Below are 24,466 nucleotides of genomic sequence, written 5' to 3'. Positions count from 1 at the left end.
TGCAACATTCATCATAGTAATCACAACACAGGTATGTTGTTCATTCCTAGTTTATTCTCAGAGCTTGCACTCAATGGTGTCAGTGGCCAACCAAGTCCCATGGGTTTTGCTTGGAATGATTTGAATTGCACTTTCACAAAGAAAAATTATGGATATCATCTGCAGTCAATTATTTGGGCACAGTTTTTCCTTCAGTGTGAAAGATCCTTTGAATATGACCTCATTATTTGCAAGATTGGAGTACTGCTTCTTTTCAAAACAGTAGAACCTGAAACTGTACTTTACATGAGCTCAAGTAACTACACCTAAGTCTTTATTTGACCTCCAGAAAGACCTTTTAACAACTTATCTAAGCCCTTATTAGTAAAGTAATACCTTTCATGTCCAATCCTTCCAACTAGCCCGGAGTTGATCTTCCAAAACCTAATTTCTGAGCAGTTAGGTGGGTACAGCTATATAGAAAAGCGTTTCTTGACCTTATCCTCAGGTCATGAAAGGTCTTATTTGTGTGTACCTCATGTAAGGTAGTTATAACCAACCCAATTCTTTCAACCAACAAACATTAATCATACTTTCTTCTTTTGTTTTCAAGTGTTTTCAGACTTAAGTCTAGGTCAATTGACGACATTGATGGTAGAGTATTCATGCAGGTTTTAGGTTATGGATGGGCAGGTCTACTGCGCAAATATCTAGTACAACCAGCATATATGTGGTGGACATCCAATCTAGTACAGGTTTCTCTGTTTAGGTAAGATGGAAACATCTTTGACATGTATGTGCCTATGAGTTTCAAGAAGTGATCAGATCGAATAAATTTACCATTTTTGTTATAGTTCTGTAGGTTAAAATATTGAACTGGAAAATTCATGTCATTAGGCAGTATGAGGAGTGACCGTAAAATGGAGACCATCTATGATTCAACTTCTCAATACAGTAAGTTAGATTTTCATTATTTTTTTTGGATTTATTAGAGACATGGATTATATTAGTTAAATATGAGAACTGCCCCATCTCAGAGGTAATAATCTAGTAAAATCTTGATTGTTTTTCTTAACCTGAAAATGTTTATTGCACTTCATTTGAATATGCAGAGGCCTTCTTTATAAACGTATTCCTATGAAATCAATAACATATTCCTGTGACATCAATGTAAAATTTATGTAGTTTAGATACCAGAAGCCTCACCAGGAGAGTTGCTTCTAGTTTAGCTCTTGTTCTCAGTTCTATTTGCTTTTAGACATTTCATTAGTAGATTAGTAATCGATTTGTATCTATAATATATTTTGAAAGAGTTTTCTTATCACCTAAAAGGTAGCCCATTTCTTGCTACACCAAAATTGTACATTACCAATCAAATTTATATGTATAATATATGCTGAGAGACAAGAAGGGGTTTCATTTTGATTCCCTGAATCCCTCTAGGCCAATTTATTGTTCCATTCCTACTTCTCATTCTGTTTCCCTTTTCCCATTCCACTAACCTAGCATAGATATCTTCACAACTTAGTAAATTGCACACACATTGTTTGGTTTTACCTTCTCTCAATATGACATCAATGTGAGATTCATATAGTCTAGTGACCATAATCTTGACCAAATATGACATCAATGTGAGATTAGGACTGAAATATGTTTTAGTCTTTTTTCAGCAGGAACTCCCTTGACATCAGGAACTTGAAGAAGCTTAGGCAATTGGTACTGGCATCTGGCATAGACTTGGCTTCTGAGTCCCTGATCATAGGGCTCATTCTCTGAACCCTGGTCCTTTGAATATGAAAGAGCATGTTCTCATAAAAGTCTTCGCCAATGTTGGTGTGCCTTTTGGTGGTGGAGATGCCTTCTCTTTCGGGGCCATAAATTTCATCAAATCTTTCTATAAGAAAATTATCAGCTTTGTTGCATTATTGATCATAGTAATCACAACACAGGTATGTTGTTCATTCCCTGTTTATTCTCAGAGCTTGTTCTTAGTGGTGTCAATGACCAACCAAGTCCCGTGGGTTTTTCCTAGAATGATTTGAATTTCACTTGCACAAAGAAAAAATGTGGATATCATCTGCAGTCAATTATTTGGGCACAGTTTTTCCTTCAATGTGAAAGATCCTATGAATATGACCTCATTATTTGCAAGATTGGAGTACTGCTTCTTTTCAAAACAATAGAACCTGAAACTGTACTTTACATGAGCTCAAGTAACTACACATAAGTCTTTATCTGAGCTCAAGAAAGACCTTTGAACAACTTATCTAAGCGCTTGTTAATAAAGTAATACCTTTCACGTCCAATCCTTCTAACTAGCCCAGAGTTGATCTTCCAGAACCTAATTTCTGAGTAGTTAGGTGGGTACAGCTATATAGAAAAGTGGTTCTTGACCTTATCCTCAGGTCATGAAAGGTCTTATTTGTGCGTAGCTCATGTAAGGTAGTTATAACCAACCCAATTCTTTCAACTAGCAAACTTTAATCATACTTTCTTCTTTTGTTTTCAAGTGTTTTCAAACTTAAGTTTGGGTCAATTAACGACAGTGATGGTAGAGTATTCATGCAGGTTTTAGGTTATGGGTGGGCAGGTCTATTGCGCAAATATCTAGTACAACCAGCATATATGTGGTGGACATCCAATCTAGTACAGGTTTCTTTGTTTAGGTAAGATGGACGCATCTTTGACATGTATGTGTCTATGAGTTTCAAGAAGTGATCAGATCGAATAAATTTACCATTTTTGTTATAGTTCTGTAGGTTAAAATATTGAACTGGAAAATTCATGTCATTAGGCAGAATGAGGAGTGACCGTAAAATGGAGACCATCTATGATTCAACTTCTCAATACAATAAGTTAGATTTTCATTGTTTTTATTTTATTTATTAGAGACATGGATTATATTAGTTAAATATGAGAAATGCCCGATCTCAGAGGTAATAATCTAGTAAAATCTAGATTGTTTTTCTTAACTTAAAATTTTTTATTGCACTTCATTTGAATATGTAGAGGCCCTCTTTATAAACGTATTCCTATGACATCAATAACATATTCCTATGACATCAATGTAAAAGTTATGTAGTTTAGATACCAGAAGCTTGACCAGGAGAGTTGCTTCTAGTTTAGCTCTTGTTCTCAGTTCTATTTCCTTTTAGACATTTTATTAGTAGATTAGTAATCGATTTGTATCTACAATATATTTTGAAAGAGTTTTCTTATCACCTAAAAGGTAGCCCATTTCTTGCTACACCAAAATTGTACATTACCAATCAAATTTATATGTATAATATATGCTGAGAGACAAGAAGGGGTTTCATTTTGATTCCCTGAAACCCTCTAGGCTAATTTATTGTTCCATTCCTACTTCCCATTTTGTTTCCCTTTGCCCATTCCACTAACCTAGCATAGATATCTTCACAACTTAGTAAATTGCACACACATTGTTTGGTTTTACCTTCTCTCAATATGACATCAATGTGAGATTCATATAGTCTATGCTACCATAATCTTGACCAAATATGACATCAGTGTGAGATTAGGACTGAAATATGTTTTAGTCTTTTTCAGTAGGAACTCCCTTGACAGCAGGAACTTGAAGCAGCTTAGGCAATTGGTACCGGCATCTGGCATAGACTTGGCTTCTGAGGCCCTGATCATAGGGCTCATTCTCTGAACCCTGGTCCTTTCAATATGAAAGAGCATGTTCTCATAACAGTCTTCGCCAACGTTGGCGTGTCTTTTGGTGGTGGAGATGCCTTCTCTATTAGGGCCATCAATTTCATCAAAGCTTTGTATAAGAAAAATATCAACTTTGTTGCAACATTGATCATAGTAATCACAACACAGGTATGTTGTTCATTCCCTGTTTATTCTCAAAGCTTGTGCTCAGTGGTGTCAATGACCAACCAAGTCTCGTGGGTTTTGCTTGGAATGATTTGAATTTCACTTACACAAAGAAAAAATGTGGATATCATTTGTAGTCAATTATTTGGGCATAGTTTTTCCTTGAGTGTGAAAGATCCTTTGAATATGACCTCATTATTTGCAATATTGGAGTACTGCTTCTTTTCAAAACAATAGAACCTGAAACTGTACTTTACATGAGCTCAAGTAACTACACCTAAGTCTTTATTTGAGCTCAAGAAAGACCTTTGAACAACTTATCTAAGCCCTTCTTAGTAAAGTAAGACCTTTCACGCCCAATCCTTCTAACTAGCCTGGAGTTGATCTTCCAGAAGCTAATTTCTTATTAGTTAAGTGGGTACAACTACATAGAAAAGTGTTTATTGACCTTATCCTCAGGTCATGAATGTTCTTATTTTTGCGTAGCTCATGTAAGGTATTTATAACCAATCCAATTCTTTCAACCAACAAATTTTAATCATACTTTCTTCTTTTGTTTTCAAGTTTTTTCAGACTTAAGTTTGGGTCAATTGAAGGTAGTGATGGTAAAGTATTCATGCAAGTTTTAGGTTATGGCTGGGCAAGTCTGCTGCACAAATATCCAGTACAACCAACATATATGTGGTGGACATCCAATCTAGTACAGATTTCTCTGTTTAGGTAAGATGGACGCATCTTTGACATGTATGTGCCTATGAGTTTCAAGAAGTGATCAGATCGAATAAATTTACCATTTTTGTTATAATTTTGTAGGTTAAAATATTGAACTTGTAAGGGAAAAGCATTATGATATTTTTGTTTCCTTCAAATGGTATCAACAATACACTATCCATCGAAATTTGTTAATATGCAAAAAAATTATGTCGGCAAGAAGATTCCTAGTCGAATGCTGCTCTTGACTAGGGACTCCTCATAAAAATGACTAAGCCAAAAGAATTTTCGTCAATCCTTCTACTTTGTAAACCTCCATGATTATGTAGAATATGGCCTGGTTTGGCCTAGAGACACAAGACAACAACAGAGCTTCGCCACCCTTCTCAGGTTTCTCCTGGTGGAAAGTTTGGATATTTTATTTATAGGGATAGAACATTTCCCTTTTTGTAATTATGAAGGAATTACAATTGCTCAACCATGAAGCAAGTGTGTTTGAGTGCCTGGAACCGATCATGCTCTCTAAAGAGACAAGGGTTTTGAGGAACCCCAAAGCCTGCAAGACAACTAGTTAGTGTTGCCAGACTTGTCGCCGGACAGCCGGCTGATCCAGGTCATAGCAACTTCTTCTGCTCTTAGGATTTGATCTGATATAGCAAGAAAGAATATGGGCACAAGCCAAAAGTATTGAGAATATAATGGGATAAAATACTTGATTGATGCTAATTATCCTTGATAACAGGAACTCCCTTGACAATAGGAACTTGAAGCAGCTTAGGCAATTGGTACCGACATCTGGCATAGACTTGGCTTCTGATTCCCTGATCATAGGGTTGCTTCTCTAAACCTAGTCCTTTCAATATGAAAGAGAATGTTCTTATAACAAAGTTCGCCAAAGCTGGTGTGTCTTTTGGTGGTGGAGATGCATTCTCTGTTGGGGCCATCAATGTCATCAAAGTTGTCTATAAGAAAAATATAAGCTTTGTTGCAGCATTGATCATAGTAATCACAACACAGGTATGTTGTTCAATCCATGTTTATTCTCAGAACTCATGCTTAGTGGTGTCAGTGACCAACCAAGTCTCGTGGGTTTTGCCTGGAATATAGTTCTGAAATATTATTTGCATGTGAGCAAAGTCTTGGGTATAATGCAAATGATCTGGGTTTAGCCAATTGTGTGTTTATAAAGTTCCTACTTCTTATTTATTAGGACTGAAATATGTTTTAGTATTTTTCTTTTCAAATACAATGAATTTGGTTTTATGAGCTCTATTGTATGCCTGTCCATTATATTGTTTTATTACACTGTCTTATATTTTTTGACTCGATGTGGGGGCCTTCTTCCAGCTGGTCATTAAAATTTTACTTTCTTGGCAGAAGCTATTTACTTAAAGATCACTTTTTTAAGGAGAAGTGGTATATCTCTTGATATGGCAATGATAATTAACTTTCTTTTTGTCTCGTAAGATAATTCATATCTAGAGAGCTACATCAGTATGATAGGAGTTGATTTTGTAAGGGATCTTGATGGCTTGTCCGTTGTATCAAATATTTTGAATTTTTTGTCTTAAAATTCTGGTCGCAATATTCAGTACAAGGTGGTTAGTCCTAGTTTTAAAAAGTCTTTATTTGGCAGGCTATCTACTTAAAGGTAACATTTTAAGTGTGGAGTGGGCATGAATGAAGTATCATTCATGAATTCATGTTTTCTTCAGAAAATTTGAATAGTGGAGCAGGATGGAAAGACTATCAAGCTTGAAATTGTAAGTGATATTCCTATAGTAAGCAATGAGCTGATAGGAAAGATTTCCTGTTAAGAACTGGTAAATGTGTCATGATCAAACTTCAATTTGATTTGAATAGGACTAGGTTAAATATTGTATTTGAGTGGGACAGGCTTAGGCATATAATCTTAAATGTATTTTATGATTGTTCGGTTTATAGAGGGAAAAAATTACCTTTGGTGACTCATCATACTATTCTATTGTTTCTTTCAATTCTGAAGGACCTTCTTGGGTTCTGTTTTAAATCTTAAAGTTTTCTTTCTTTTACATGTATCAATGGCATCCTACAGTTCTAGAGAGAATTATGAGAGATTGAATTTAACAATGTTTAAGTTTTTAACCTTTTTAGAATTTTTTTGTCTTAGACATATATTAGACATTAGGATTTGATCTGATATTGCAAGAAAGAATATGGGTGCCCAAATTATTGAGAATATAATAGGATAAAATATTTGATTGATGCTAATTACCCTTGACAGCAGGAACTTGAAGCAGCTTAGGCAATTGGTACTGGCATCTGGCATAGACTTGGCTTTTGAGTCCCTGATCATAGGGCTCGTTCTCTATAAATATCTACAGTAGAAATTGCTCTACTGAGCTATCATATCATGGAGAAGGTTCTAAATTGGAGGCTGCCAGTTATTGAATTTTATGGAATTGCCAATGCAATGCCTCCCATGTCAAGCATGTTTGAGACACATAAATGGTCTCTAACTCATCCTTCTGATGCTGCAGTTCAATCTCATCATCTCCCAATTCCCTTCTTCTTGATGACAGTTGACACAGAGATGATGCCATGAAGGAAAATCCCCTTACGGGTAGAGGACGGACTGGATTATGAATCATATCCTCCACAGTCAATGTCATTAGTTTGCTTTGATAATCATTTTATCCAGATTTCAACATATAGAATGACCCAAAGTCAAACTTAGATATCCGAGCCCTGAATTATAAGTTGGTTGAATTTTATGCGATTTATATGCAATATTAATTCAATAATTAATAAAAAAAATGCGTGAGGCACCCTAAATCAATTTCATTTCTGCTACATCTCTGCATTTCATTTAGATTTTCCCATTCCCATGTCGTGATTGTTCCTCAATTTATGCCTTATGGCGTTTCCTTTGCAACATTTGGTGCAAATGATAGTGAAGATACTTGTAGCCATAGTTACCAAATTCAGCTGAGTTAACTTGGCTAGTATGAATCATCTAGGATCTAAATCTGAGCAGATCAGATGGAGTCCAAGCTTAACTTGGACATAATTTAGGGTCTAACTCATACTTGAGTAGAACTCTCTGAGGATTTGACTTGGGCTTGGGCAAGAATCAGGTAAAACTTGACAGTTAAAAAACAAAAGTTTTGTCCAAGTTATTTTATTTTGACCAAATTTCTTGAATTAACTCTTAAGTCTTGCTTGATTTTAAGTCAAACCTTGTTTGTTTGTCCTTGTTGAGTTGGACCTAAATCTTTTTAGAAATAAATTCCGTAATGCTATTTCATAGAGACATATAATTGAGTTTAGGATTAGCTGATGCTTCCATCACCGTGTCTATCATCTAGAACCAAGATACAATACATTCATCTATTTGAAATCTTAGTGCCTTTAGAGATAGAACTTTGTAGCAATACTTGTAGGAGTATTGAATTTGAGGGCTTCCTATGAAGACACATGAAGAAAGAGGAATGTGTAGAGGGAAGCGCACTACACTTGTTTGATACTTCCACACGTTTTGAGGGCATGCTAATAGAAATGTCAATGTTGTTGGATACACTGGCATTGGTTAGTTTTAGAAAAGTTCTCTTTGTCAAATATGTTGTTTTCATGAAGTAATATTTCCAACCAAGAGGATAAAGAATTGTCATGCCTAAGACATATTGTGTTATTTCTTGCCTTTATTTGTGATTTATTAGTATTCCACCACTAATAACTTCATTGATAGCTTTATTTTTAGTAGTATATTACAACAGTGACTTGTTAAAAGAAATAGATTTCAATTTGTTTGAATGTCATAAAGTGGAAGGAATTTAGCTTTAAATTATAAAATTTTCTGATCAAATATAGCCATGTTGTTTGATCATTAAAAAAAGGAGTGATGACAATAAGCAATGATTTTGGACATGATGAATTACATAACTCTCCAACCCAAATACAGGTTAAGTTTGCTTTGAATATTTATAGAATCATTTCAGATATTCTAAATGGAAATTGCATGTGGTAATCTTGCTCAATTATTTACAGGGAAAACAAGGGGGATACATAATTTGTTGGCTTTTGGGAATTGGATTCTTTTTACCCTGGAATAGTATGCTGACAATTGAAAGTTAGTATATTGAAGCTATATTCCCAGTTAGTATCACAATTTTCAAAGTCTTGTCTTATTTTTTTTTAGTTTCTTGTTGTAATCTTGTGCTAGCAACACTTTGCTCCACCCATTAGATTTCTGTTGACTAATTTTATGGTTGGAGTGTTACTACTTCTTAAAGATAACTATAGAAAACAATACAACTACAAAAGTGGAGCATGAGAAATTCTTAGTATAAATTGCTAGCTCTGCTATGTTTGATTATGTTGGATAAAATAAAAAATGCAGTGTACCATAAGCATGGGAATTCGAAATATTGGGACAGAAATGCGTGTGTCTATTTTCATTTGTTACTTTAGTTGAAGATAACATTTCATCAACAAATGTTCTACACTGAAAACACAGTAAGTACAAAATTTATTCTATGGTGAAATTTTATTTGCTTTGTTTATACAAGTCGTCTGGCCACATAGCGATGACTATTGCCCAACTAAAAAAAACTTGTTTGAGTTTCTTGATTTTATGGGAGAAAATGACATTAACAATATTACTGATGTTGAGGTATATATCGTATAAATCTTTTATAGTCTACTTTAGTTTATATTCTAGTGTTCATTGACCTTCATGTCTTATACTCTAAATTGTATCTTCTTTTTTTCTTTCAGAAAAAGAACTCAGTATTAATGGTAAGAAGCAGGGATTGAAGAAAGAGGAGAACAATAACACTGTAGCGACAAAATGAAAATTAAATAGACATAGAAGAGAGTTGCTCTAGTGTACCTGTAAAGACAATATCTCACATAAGACACACACATAGAGACTGATGGTCAAATCTTTAGAGTTGGTGAATTCACCTACAATGCCTTGGCAACATAATGATAATGTTTTGAAGCGATGAAACAATATTCATGTGTAAATTGTACTCCAACCAAAATTAAGTTGGAAACTCATATTGTAATACTTGACATTTTATATAATATAATTTATGTGGTTGAAAGTATTTACAGTTGCATTTGATATTACTTAGTATTGTAATTAACATATGTAACTTTGCGTTTTCATATTATATGAACATGTACATTGTATGACATTTTTTTAATTTAGTTGCAAAATCATACTAATTAATTTATGTTGATTAATAATAAACACATAAAATGAATCTAAAACTACTAAATTGGTAATTTATGTTTATTAATGATGAACACAAATAAAATGAATATATGACTAAATTAGTTGCTTATAACGATTGTTAATGAAAGTAAATGAAATGAATATAAACTACTAAAGTAGTCATTTATATAATGAGTATGAAACTACCAAAAAAAAAACTACTGCAAATGATAAATTTGTGATTACAAATTATGACTAAATTTTGCATATATACGACTATTAGTAGCTAATTTACAGTCTCTTATAACATAACCTAAATTTAGCCATATTTTTTTGGTCATTAATTGGTTTCGAACAATGAATAAAATTTGCATATATATGACTATTAGTAGCTAATTTACAGTATCTTATAACATGACCAACATCTTGGTCATATTGTTTTGGTTATTAATTGGTTTTATCGGGCGATTATTTAGTAATATATTTTGTTGTATATTTGGTCATTAATTGTGGCAATTAATGACCAAATAAATAACTAAATTAATCACCACATTAGTGACCAACTCAATGACTAAATTAATGACCAAATAGACTACTAGACAACAAAATTGAGACAACCAATTAATAACTAAGTAAAAAATGACTAAAAGTCGGTCGCGTTATAAGATACTGTAAATTAGCTACTATTGGTCACTGATCGAAAAATAGTCGTTTATATGCAAATTTTAGTCATTTTTTTAGTAACTAATTAGCCATTTTGTACTAGTGTAAGATTAGATACAAGAGGTGTACTATCAAGCTTGATCACATGAGGCTCATAAGACTGGTCATGGATATCATATGGATTAAATGAAGGATATTGGTCAAGATAAACAATGAAAGAAGAAGGTATATCTAAATTTTTTAAAGAAGGATACGCAAGTGTCACTACAACAAAAAAGGTCATTGGTGAGGGTCATGCCTGTGGCGGACCTTTAAGCTTCATCAGTAATGTCACATATGGTGATGGTCCTTAAAAAAAGGTTATTGTAAGTGTGTATAGTGATGGTCCTTTAAGGTTTGTCACCAAAACCATTTTCAATTGCACTTTTGGTGAGGGTCGTTAAAGGCCCATCACTAATTCTCTCTTTGGTGACACTTCTAGTGACGATTTTTTATTGACCCTCACCGATTCTCTTTTTTGTTACTTTTGGTGACGGTCAAAAAATGTTTGTCATTATTGATCATTCTAATGAGTTTTTGATGAAGTTATGTCCCTGTTACTATATGTTTTTTCAAAAGATAATGATTTAAGACCATTGTTGTGGAGTATTTTTCATTATGTGTCCAAGGCCAAAGTGGTTAGAGTCAGTGAATTTGTTAAGAAGTAATTAGTGTGTATCATTTCCCTCAGGTAATGAGAATATAATTTTCCTGCGAGTCAACACATGATTCATATCTATTTGGTTTATCATCTAGCAAATTCCCTTTAGATAAAGGTCCACTAGTGTGTGTAGGAAATATATTATTTAATACATAATAAATCTCTCTCAATTCAATTAATGAGAGAGACCTAGAACTCCTCAACACTCTTGGTGCACCTTAACATGCTTTGGCACACATTAACATTCCTTGGCACCTCGCATGTCTTGGAACATCTTTGTACCTATAAAATCTTGTTATGGCTAGGACGCCCAAGCACATGTTGGCATGCCCTAGCATATCGTAGCACTCTCCTAGCATGTGTTGACATGCCCTGGAACACCTTGGCATGAATTGATATACATTAGAACTTGGCATGTATTGTTGAAAATAGCAACAAGAAATGATAAAAATAGAATCCAGATATTCCAATTTTAATTTTTCCTTGAATTAAAATCGAATTTACTCTCACCAGATGCTTGGAAATAATTAATTAATTCATTATGGATTAATTAGTTGGAGAAATTCAAGCTAGAAGTATTTCTAAATTCATGCAATAGTTATTCCTTAAATTAAGGAGATTATCCCTTAATTAAGGAGATAAGATTGAATTATAATTGAGTTGTAATTAATTAGCTCAGTTTATTGAGTTAACTCTAGTTAAATTAGTTCCAAACTATTTGAGGAGCTAATTGTGAGTTATCAGTCAGTTGATGCATGCATGCACTCAACTAGTGTACTCTAGATAACTGAAGATTCCCTCATCAGAAACTCATGCATGTCTATTTTGAGAAAGACCCAGTTGAGCTAAATGTCAAGGACAATGTACTATCAGTTGCATGTGTTTTCCTATAAAGGAAACTCATGCATGCAGTCAAGGTAAGGTTCCTTGAGGATTGCACAGTTCTGACATTGTGTTAGAGCAGTGTGTGAGAGCATTGTTCCACTGGGTGAAGAAGATCATCCCAAAGGAATTGTGCAAGGAAATAGGAGCTTGGAGGGCAGAGGAGAAGGCTTGTGAGAAGCTTTGATTGCCTGTGAGCATCCAGGAGGATTGTACTGAGAGCTGGCTAGCTATGAGAGCTAAGGCTTTGTATAATTCTGATGTATTTCCACCTTGTATGATAATACAGATAGTGGGGTTTTTAGCTGAGGCTTTCCCCTGAGTATTTTTTGTGTTTCATGTGCATTAATTCTTCTTCTTCTAGCTATATATGTTTAGCTCGATCTTGCTCTATATTTAAGCTTCCACAAATCACATTGATAGTAGACATAGATTATATTATTTTTCTTTGGTTATATTGCATTATCGGGTTAATCTACAATCATATTTTATACAGAAGTCTCAAAGCGAGATTTGTAGAGAATTTGCAGAATTTCTACATATATTAGAACCTATTATTAGTGTGCCTAGCATGCCGCTTTTGAGAAACATAAAGTCTCGAATTTTTAACCCTCTTATGTGTTTATTTCCTTGCATTTTAGCTTGGTTCTTCCTTTTGTTGCTTTGACACTCCTTAACACATATTGGCATACCATGGCACCCTGCACATCCTAGCTTTCCTTAGCACCTGACATGTCTTGGAATGCCTTGACACTCTTTGGCGCATGTTAGCACACCCTAGAACTACCTATCACACTCTAGCACTTCTTGACCTGCCTTGATATTCTCTCACATGTCGTACTAGTGCTTAACATACCTTGTCACTCCATCATTGGCATGATAACTAACACTTATTGACACTCCTTTGCACACCCTCATATTCATTAACTTCCATGAATTTTGACCTAGTGCTCACTTATGTTGTCCTAGTACTCCCTAACACTCCTCAGCATGTATTGGCACTCTCTAGCACACCTTAGCACTCTTCAACATGCCATGCCACTTCATAGCATGCATAACACTCCCTAACACACATTGACACTTGGCATGTGTTGGTGCTTGGCACGTCTTAGCATGTATGGCATGGATTGAGATGACTTGGTATGCTTTGGCATGGTTTAATATTAAAGTTATTTGAGATAAATTTTTGGAAAGTAAATGAGAAGAAACATACGAAGGTTTGGCACTTAGAATGCACTAAAACTTGTCACTTGGCACCTATTGGCACCTAATGTTGGTGTGCCTAGCATGCCCCTCGGAAAAGGTAAATTGATGACTTATTAACCTCTTATGAATTCATTTCCTTGTATTTTAACTTCTTTCTCCCTTTTCTTGCCTTAATAGTCCCTGGCACAAATTGTCACACCCTTGCATATCTTGGCATGCCTTAGCACTTGACACATCTTAGCATGTTTGACATGCCTTCACACTATCTGGCACATGTTAGCATTCCCAAGCATGCCCTGGAACTCATGCCCTTAGAACTAGCCTTACATTTTTCCACGACTTGGGAACCTTCAATTCCCTGGAATGCCTTGCCACTCCCTGGTTGTCATGCCCTCATAGATAGCCTTAGCTTTTTTTCAACTTGGAAACCCAATCAAGTCATTAGAAAAATAATGTTGCATCCAACCTAAAGTCTCCCTTTCTCTGAAATTATTTTTTCCGCGCCTTTTCACAGCCATAGGATTCCCTCTTTTAAGTTCTATTATGAACTTCTTTTAAAACACTTCATCCTTGGGACACCTGGAATTCACTAACACTCCTTGGCACACACTCTTATTCATCAATTTCTAATAATTTTGACCTAGTTCTCCCTTGCCTTCTGTTGGCACTCCCTAACACTCCTCAACATGCATTAACACTTTACGCCATGTGTTAGCATGCCTTTTCATTCCTTGGCATGCCTTGACACTCCTTAGCTATCATGCCCTCACAACTACCCTTACGTTTTTTTAGACTTGGGAACCCAACCAAGTCCTGCCTCAACTACAATTGTTTGACCAATTACTTGGTACTCCCTAACACTCTTTAGCATGCATTGGCACACCTTGGTGCTTGGAACATCTTGGTATGCTTCCCTAACGCTCTAACATGCCTTGGCACTACATAGCATAGCTTTCCATTCCCTCCTTAGCACACCTAGAACTTGTGATACTTCATTTACATGCATCTGAAACTAGTGTTCCCTTGTGTTTCCCTGGCTGCCACTTGGCCCTAACAGTCCCTAGCATGTCTTCACGCCACACCTTGGCACTTGGCACATCTTGCCATGCCTTAGCAGTTGTCTTGTATTGGAATGCCTAACATTCCTTGGAACTATCTAGCATGTGTTAGTACTTTCTGGCATTCTTTGTCACACCTTGTCTCTCTCTAGATGTCATGCCCTCATAGATAGCCTTAATTTTTTTGTGACTTGGGAACGCAACCAAGTCATTGGAAAAATAGTGTTGTGCCCAACCCAAAGTCTCCCTTTGTCTGAAATTGCTTTGACAAACCCCTTATTGTAACCATAGGCTTCCCTCATACAAATCCTATTCTGACCTTCTCCTAATACACTTTGTCCTTGAGACACATGGAATTCATTGACACTCATTGGCACACACTCTTATTTGTTCATTTACATGCATTTTGACCTAGTTCTTCCTTATTATGCCATGGAACTCCCTAACACTCCTCAAAAAGCATTGAAAATGTCTAGCATGTGTTAGCATGCCTTTTCATTCCTTGGCATGTCCTGACACTCCTTAGCTATCATGCCCTCACAACTACCCTTACTTTTTTTGGACTTGGGAACCCAACCAAGTCCTGCCTTGAATACAATAGCTTGACCATGTTATGGTTACTACAACTAGACTATGACTTATTCACCTAACATTTGACTATAACTCACCTTAGGCTACTCATTTACAATTTCAACTTATCCCACTTAACAAGTTACAATTGACCAAGTCAAGGCTCATGTCCAACCATGGCCATAAAACAATTGAGCAACATAGTTTACATCCTAACATGCCATAACACTTGGCACATCTAACAATCCCTTGGAACTATGTGGCATGTGTTATCCTAGATTGACCCATCTGTGGGCCCACATTGTTGCACCAATGGCTAGGCCACCAAGCTCATGTGTTTCACAAAAGCTCTATCTTATTCCATCTTGTCTATTTGTTTAGATGCTTCACTTTATCCATCTAGGAAAATTCCTTCAGACTGACCTGTCTTGTGGCCCGCACTGCACCAATGGAATAATAGTCGAGATGACGGGAGACCACTATGTCTCAACACCACGTCATCTTTATCCCTTCAAAGCACTCTTCATTGATATTAACTTGTTGGGGCCTCACTTACGGGCTTACGTATATATTAGGTCCACCTAGAACCATTTTCATTGGTCCTCTGATCTAACTTGACTGCCAACCTCGCCTATTGTATTTCCATCTCGATTTTTTCATTTGCATGTGCTCTTATATTACTTTGGGGTCAATTCACTAGGATGGTCTGTCAGATGTGACCACCCTTTAGCCAATAGCAAGACTATTGGGCCCATGTTCCTTGCCAACATAGAAATACCCAACTCATCCCACTTGCTCATTTACATGCATTACTTTACTCCTTCAAGACTAAACTTCCAGCCAATGAGAGTGTTCTCCACCTCTACATTGTAAGACTAGATAGATCAATTCCTAGTCAACCCAACCACTCCCTTCTTGTTGCTATTCACAAGTTTTCGAGATGTATTTTTTGGGCCACGTCACCCATCTATTCGCGCAACTACGATATAGTGAAATCTCCGTATCGAATCCATGGCTTCCACAATGGGGCTCTCTTCAGACCCTTTGGACAAGGTTTCTCCAGTTAAAGATATAAGTTTGAGCTTAATCCTTGATCTTCAAGAAAGATTCTAATTTCAGAACTCTGTTATGGATTAGTTAGAGAGGTCCAACCAAATTAGGAGCAATATGCCCAATCTTGAATCCAGTGCTCGCTCCCTTCTTGCACTATGCATTGTTCTCAAAGGAATTCTAACATGGCTCAATTGTGGTGGTTATTTAAATGCTTACACTTGTGCCAAAAACCTACCATGGCCATTAATATTTACTAAGGAACCCACTGGTGCTACCCCTCCTGAGATTTTTCCAGAGCTTCCCTCTCTCAATTCACATTGTCTTTATCATAAAACATTGATAGAGGACTTTCCCATTTATACTAGAGACTTATCAATTCTGTCTCTTAAGGTTTCATAGTCCCTTGGGTCCTTTACGTCTTCTTGAGATCAGATATATCTTGGCCTAGAAATCTGCAGGTATCACTCAAGGACCAACTAGGCGTTGCAAACTTATAATAGCCACCACGAAGCACATGGTGCAAAAAGGACGACATGAAGATTGACATTCCTTAAGGAAATAAAGACTCCTCCGTTTGAGTTCTACTTCAAGCATGAAGCTTATATACAAGAATATGATGGATATGATGGAAGACTTATGAACACTCCCTTTTTAGGGATAGGGAATCCCAGGCATAACTACACCAATGGTTGTGAGCCACCCTCTTGGTGATTCCTGAAGAGCCTCCCATACTCACACTTCACATTGCATTGCTACCCAACGTGTGTTGCAGCCACTCAGTTATCATATGCACACATGCATGTGCATAAACATTCTCTCACATCATGAGCAGAAACATAGCAATAGATATGTCTCTTACCCCTGTGAGGTTCATAGAAAGGATGAAATCATGTGTGAAGTGTGGGATATAAATTTGAGTCAATCTAGCTAATGAGGTTGTGCCTTACACAATTCATAATATATATTTTTGCTCTGATATCTGAATAAAAATAATATGTTGACCCAACATCAAAGTCTACATTACTCGGGCTTAGAGAAGGCCCACATGTGGGTTAATACAAGAAAAAGAGGAAATCATCCATATTGCTACATTGTAACGCAACAATGAAATGAAAATATGCAATCCACATAGCCAGCATTCTGCAATAAGAGAGAAAGTGCTCATACTAATAACTCTATGCTTAACTATCACTCTCATGCACTATCCTAGCTCCAAGCAATAACACAACACATTAGTCCATGCTACATAATGGTAATCGTAGGCATGTCTAATGCACTCATAACATAATTTCAACCATGATGTACATACGTTTATTTGTGAGTAAGAAGAATATGAGTATTTATCTTAACGAAATAGAAGTTTTCCAACTGAGAGTGGCACTTTAACTCTCCACCCAACTGTAGAAAGCTACAACCACTATTACTTAAATTGTCATCTCTGATCCATATTCCAAATCTTGAGGTGGAGTGATTTAAGAGGGAAACCTTCAACAAATGAACAACTCAACCAAAGCACCATCAGGCTACCCTACCTTCATCCTCAAGGCAAGCCACTACTCTTTTCTAATGCTTATACCCAACAAGTTTCCATAGGGCTCTTTAGCTCGTTTACCGCTTGCCTCAACACATAGTAACACAACTTGATATGCTACTTTCTCTGCCCCAACTACCATTTCTAATGCCAATGTATCTGCCTTTGCTATAGATTTTTCATGCAAATAGGTTTTTCTGCCTCTGTGTATTCTAATTCTGTGTCTATTTTTTTTTCAATCCCCCTTAAGAGTGCATGTATCCATCCTTCAATAATTTCCCCAAAGCCCTCTCCGTGTACTGTGCAGCCCATGTTGCCTTCATGTTTTGTCTTATTCTTACTTGTTATGGGAGCCAAAGGACACCTACCTCTATCCTTTCTCTTCCAATTAATTTATGACACAATCAACCCCATTTAAAACCTCCTAGCTCAGCAAGGACTAATATTTAAAACAACAATTCCCTCAATAAATCTCCTACCTCAAGCAATGGAATTGATGTCCCTCTCTCAACCTTTTAATTTATAAAAGTATTTACATTACATACATGACAATATGAAATTGGGGTGTTACAAACCCCTCTCCCTTAGGGGAACACCCTCCTTGATGTTCAATGACACATATAAGATGAACATACTTGAAAAACAAACATACTATTTCATGGAGCTTTATAGACTCAACTCTTTACAACATTTACAATGGTTTATGCATTTTCTTCAACCAATATATGATAATCATCCAGTTATAGCTTAACTGTCAACTAAAAGTATGATAGACATTAAGTCATAATTCATCCATTTTACTAAAGGCCCTTTGGATTATTTTGATGCTTTGGAGGTGTTCATTCCAACTTGGGTTGTTCTTTTTGTTTCTTGCTTTACACACATTGGATCAGTTTCCAACCCAGAAAGCATCCAATAGCCTTTTTTTTTCCCATACACACACTAGATTGGTGGCCAACCTGGTAATCATCTAGTGCCTTCTCTTCACATCGATAATGTATACACATTGGATCGGTTTCCAACCCAACAAGCACCCATTGCCTTCTCTTCTCTTTGACCATGTACATACACTGGATCAATTTCCATCTGACAAGCACCCAATTCCTTCTCTTCTCTTTGACAAATTACATTGATTTTCAACCGACAAGCACCCAATTCCTTCTCTTCTCTTTGATCATGTACACTCACTGTATCAGTTGCTAACTAGAAAGAAGCCAATGGTGGATGTATATCTACCTGATCACAAATTAGCAAATATGGGCACTACCAATCCAGGTAGCCTTATGTCGACAAGTATATAGGTGTATTTCACACCTTTTTAGGCCCAAGAAATCCCATATCTTCCTGTTCCATACAAATTAGGCACCACAAGGGTCCAAACATTTCCATACACATTACACAACACAAGGGCCCAAACAGTCCCATACCTGCCTACCCCAAAACATTACACAACACATGCACATATATACAAGGTACCACAACACACACATACACATGATACAACACAATAGATACACATGTACAACACATTGACACATACACTACACAGATAACAACATACAATATGTAACAACAACATTGACATTACATAGACCACACTGTCTCCATCCATAGACAAAAAACAACATTGCCTCTAGTGCCTTTATCTGCATGTCACAAATCACACTACTTTCATTTTGTTGTTATATCTTTCAACATTCCCTCTTTCTTTATCATTAACCAAGAACCTTTTTATGGCATCCACATATGCATTACATAAGTTTAAATAGCCCCCCTTCCACTAGAAAATATGCTCATAAAACCTTGTGAGACAAAATGGAATTCTCATATTTGCATACAAAAATTGGCATGATCATGGGCATATCACATATTTATATGTATATCAAGTTAAGGTCAGAGAAATTCCCTTATGCCATTATCATGGCTACCATTCCATTTTCCGTCATTTCCCATGGACTAACAAGCCACTTGGCCATCATGTTGTTGTTCAATCAGTCATAAGTGTAACATACATTGACTTATGTAAAAAAAACTAGGGTTCAAATAACTCCTTGTACATTACAAAGCATGCATTAGTTAATGGAATTATCTTCTCTAATTTCTTCCTTCTTGCTTTTCACATTGTTGATATGCAGTAACTTCTAGCTACTTCTACTTTCACTCATGTCCATTATTGTGTCCAAGACTAACTCTCCAATATGTTTCAACATTGTCTCTTTTTCTAGCCCATCTGCCTAGATCTAAGTTCCTCATTACCTAGAATGTGTTCAACTAATTATTATTCATGTCCCTTACATGCAGCTCTCTTCAAATTTTTTTTTGAGAAGCTTCGTGGCCTGCTTTCCACCTTCAATCAATTTGACTCAGGACCTAAGGACTGAGCATGTAAATCAAAGGCATGTCATCATATCAATAGGAAAAATAAGAGGAAAAATGAGAGGTAATGCCACAAAAGAATAAATCCATGATTTCAATCATAGAGGAAACATGCACACAACAACATGGTCATGTGAAAACCTCAAATTAAAATGATGTCAGTCATAAAAGCGATAAATTAAAGGTACCACTTATAGGCGTTAACATATTAAAAAAAAAAACACACAAACACAAACAAACAAACAAAAAAACAAAAGAAAACAAAAAAAACAAAAAAACAAAAAACAAAAAACAAAAAACAAAAAAACAAAAAACAAAAAAACAAAAAGCAAAAACAAAAAACAAAAAACAAAAAACAAAAAACAAAAAACAAAAAACAAAAAACAAAAAAAACAAAAAAGAAAAAAGAAAAAATCTTCAAAATTAAATTTTATCCCCTTGATTTCAGTATTCAAATCACTTCAATCCATTATATAGTGCGCACAGGTATGCATATACACATGCATATTCATCTACTAAATTTGGTTCAATACTTATTCACAAGGCTCAAAACAAACATGAAGTCTTGCATTTCCCACAAGTTCACACAAAATATTTTAAACACCTACATATATATGTATGTCAAGGAGCTTGAGGGAATTCTCCCTCTTACTTCTCGATAACCTGCATTGTTGATTCATGTCCATGTGGTTCGCGGGGGCTAATTTCATTCTTTTCTTCCCATGGGGACAATTCTTTTTCATATTCTCTTCTCAACAACACCAACATGAGATTATCTTCTTCTCCTTTTCAGCCTCATGAAACCTCTTACTACTAGAGCCATTTTTCCTTTTAGAGGATTCAACTTGGTATGTCCTCCCTTGCAATTTATTTTGCATCTTAGCATTCCATTCATCCAGTTCTCATTGTTTCCTAGTGAGATTTCTAAATTTGGCCCTGCAGATCCTTAGCTCATCTTCTAGGTCTTTGAGCTCAAACTCCAAATTCCTAATGGTTTTATTCCTTTGGAGGAATGCCCCTCTTTCTTGTACTTGATGGACTTGGTCCATACTCTATTGTACCATACCACAATACATGTTTATTTTCGCTGCCAGTGAGTGTTGCTATGTGTTGCCACATAAACTAAGTTGTTAATGCATTATTATATATAAAAAATTATACCAATTTTCTTGTACTATTGTACCAAGAACGATTCTCTTCAACTAAACACATGTCTTAATTCACATATAAGTCACATGTCTCAAAATCTAGGACAAAAATATTTCAACGTAATTTTTTCTCTAAGACCATAATTTATACATGCTCATGCACGTATCAACTCATTAGTAACCATGCTGTGAGAAGATTCCAGTTTCTTTATCAAAGTTTAGTTATAATTGGAAACTAGATATCATGCCAAAATTAACACCATTCTATTCATCTAGTCTCTGTACTGAGACCCAAAACAACTGTTTAAATGCATCCCTTATACCAAAGTTATTAATTAGGGAGTCTGGAATCTTAAGGTATTAATTAGAAACCCTTTAATACATCAATATCATTTCATGCATAATTGTGTCTTTACTAGAATAAATTTCATACTTTTACCCGAAATTATCAACATTGATTATTATCAGCCTCTTTATTGGCAACCCTATCAGTACTTGATAAAATAATCCTTCAAAATTTAAAATGAACATCACACTTGTTCATTTTATTCAGTCTCTTTATTGAGACTATCACCACTCGTCAAGAAGTCAGCTTCCTCCACATGCAACTAAAGTAGCATGAATATTCAACCTCTTTATGTAATGCCAATGATAGTTATGCATCCCATAAATTTGGCTTTCATAATAGTAATATGATCGACATCTTCAACCATGTCTCATCATCTCAGCCACATTCTTCGAGTGCTTCATCCATTATACTAGAATAATAATTCATATAGAAAAAATAAGCATTTATTGAAAAAGGATTATGAAACAACAAGGACTCCTAGAAATTCAAGATAATCCTAATATTACAACCTCTTTCTCTAGAAAAGCTATAAACCCTTTATCTACAAGGTCTACAAAAAACCTTTGCTTTTGAACTCATCTTAGTTCAAGTATTTAACATGGATGTTATATCTCATAACAAGATGCCAACCTTTATAGGCTTCAACTAACCATTTTCATATGTTACACCTATTGCTTGAACAAGGCATTGACCACAAAGACAAACGTTCATAAAGAAAACCTCAATCACCATAAAGAAAAGTAAACCTCTATTGAGGTTGTTTTCCATGTAAGAATATGGTAAGGGGACTTCCCCACCAAATCAATACATTGATGTACATATACTTTTATTTAAATAGAAATAAGCCATGCTATCTAGGCTACAACATCATACAATCATATGCATGTCACTTTACAACTTAGACATTTCCCATTTGAGTAGTATATTATACATATATAGATAGTTTCATAATCAATGGATATCTATATATATATATATATATATATATATATATATATATATATATATATATATATATAGTCACCCAAATCATGGTGCCACACTTTACACCTATGTACACAAGCAAGAATTCACTATGTTTTCCCCCTCCCTTTCCTTAAACAAGGAAGGCATTAACCAAGGAGCAAGCATTTGAGGAAATCTATAACATCAATATATAGGAAGCAATCAACCTCAAATAATGTTCTTGGCCTCCTACAACATACGTGCCATGGGATTTCCACATCCCAACCAACATATATAATACATATGCATATGATTTACTAAACCAAACATGGATATGCATAATACACATCACATAGGTATCCTCCCCCATATCCCTTAAACATCATGGAAATAATTGTTCCAAGCATACAATATTGCATCTCCTAACCAATGGTGTTGGTATACTACTGGTAGCTCATTTCCCTATAGGTTGTTTAAAAAAATTAGAGAGAGGACAACATCCCAAGATAGAACCATTGGCTTCCCAACCTTCAAGATGCCAAATAGCAAGTGAAAATTTCAAATCAACGCATTAACATCATTGCATATAATGTGAAATACAAATCAAATTCTATGAGTAAGGCACCATCATACTCGTGTTCAGTTGTTACACTCATAGTTGAGCTCCTACCTAGTACTGGGATTCATGCATTAGTACCATGCTACACAAACAAATGGTAATCATGCTAATCATGCATGAAATCAATCAGTTGCAGGCCGAATCTTAACATCTAAACACTCGTTTAGTTAATTTTCTAAAATTAGAATGAACCCCTTTATAGGAGTCCTACCATCGCTTTCCATGATAGAGCCCATCCAGTCCAAGTGTTGAACCAAATTTTCTAATGCCACCTGCAACATACCCCATCACTCCACCCAGTGAGGTGGTCACTCACAATTCCAATTCCTCTTATGTTGTTAGAAGAATGGGTTACAAAAGTGGCTACAACATAATATGCAATAGTCAATGCAAACTTGGACGCAAAATAGGATGCAAACACGAATGAAAAAGTGGAAACAAACATGGGTACAATAGTATGCGTAAAACTTGGCCTGAATTATGGTGAAACAAATTTGGATGCAAAAATAGATGTAGAAATGGACTCATACTTGGATGCAACAAGGAGACAAACTTGGATGAAAAATAAGATGCAAGAAGGGATGCAAACATTGACACAAACATGGAAGCAATAGACAAAATTATATGCAAAAGTGGATGCAAAAGTAAATGCAAAATGAGATGCAAAACTTTATGTAAAAGTGGATGCAATAGGGGATGAAAAAAAATAAGCAATATTCGATGCAAACTTGGACACAAAAGCAGATGGAAATGTGAATGAAAAAGTGAAAGAAAATGTGGGTTACAACAATAGGTGCAAGATATGGCACAACAAAAGTGGATTAACAATAGACACAAGAAAAAGAGGCAAACTTGCAAGCAAAACAATATGAAAAAAGGGATGTAAAAGTGGTTGCAAACATGGGTGAAATAGGCGAAAAAAAATTGGATGAAAAAAATGGATGCAATGGAAGTAGATGAAAAAAGTAGATACAAAATGAGACACAAAACTCAATGCATAAAACTGACACAAAAGTGGATGCAAAAAGAGATATAATATTTGATGCAAATATTGGATGCAAAAGAGGGTGTGAACATGGATGCAAAATTGGAAGCAAACGTGGGTACAACAATAGCGAAAAACATGTCACAAATTGTGGCACAACAAAAGTGGATGTAATGATAGATGAAAAAAAAAACAAACTTTGATGTAAGTGAAGATGCAAAAAGGGATGCAATAGTGGACGTAAACATGCGTGAAAAAGTGAATGCAAAATTAAATGTAGAAGTAGATACAACAAAAGTTGATACAAAAGTAGATGTAAAATAAGACACAAAACCTAATGCAAATCTTGACGCAAAAATGGATACAAAAAGGGATGTAAAAATAGATGTAAAAGTTGATGAAAACCTAGATGAAAATGAGAATGCAAATGTGGATGAAAAATTAGAAGCAAAAGTGGGTGCAAAGGGAGGTGCCAAACTAGGCACAAATTGTGGCACAACAAAATTGGATGCAATAGTGGACACACTAATACATGCAAAAGAAGATGCAAATATGGATGAAAAACAAGATGCAAAATTGGATGCAACAAAAGCAGATGCAAAAATAGACACAAACCTCAACTTAAAACTTGACACAAAGGGGTTGCAA

General features: G+C 35.5%; 1 pseudogene; it reads right to left on the bottom strand.

The window, feature by feature from the left end:
* Positions 1-3,532: 3,532 nt before the first annotated feature.
* Positions 3,533-24,466, bottom strand: part of LOC149158058 (PI-PLC X domain-containing protein At5g67130-like) — a 42,222-nt pseudogene continuing 21,288 nt past the window's right edge.

This window comes from Pinus tabuliformis, chromosome 5_2 (assembly GCF_031772625.1).
Source record: "Pinus tabuliformis cultivar Carrire ecotype Pingquan chromosome 5_2, CPIR1, whole genome shotgun sequence".
In the NCBI taxonomy this organism is placed as follows: Eukaryota; Viridiplantae; Streptophyta; class Pinopsida; order Pinales; family Pinaceae; genus Pinus; species Pinus tabuliformis.
Note: the sequence above shows the minus strand (reverse complement) of the source record. Positions and strands in the feature narration are given on the sequence as shown.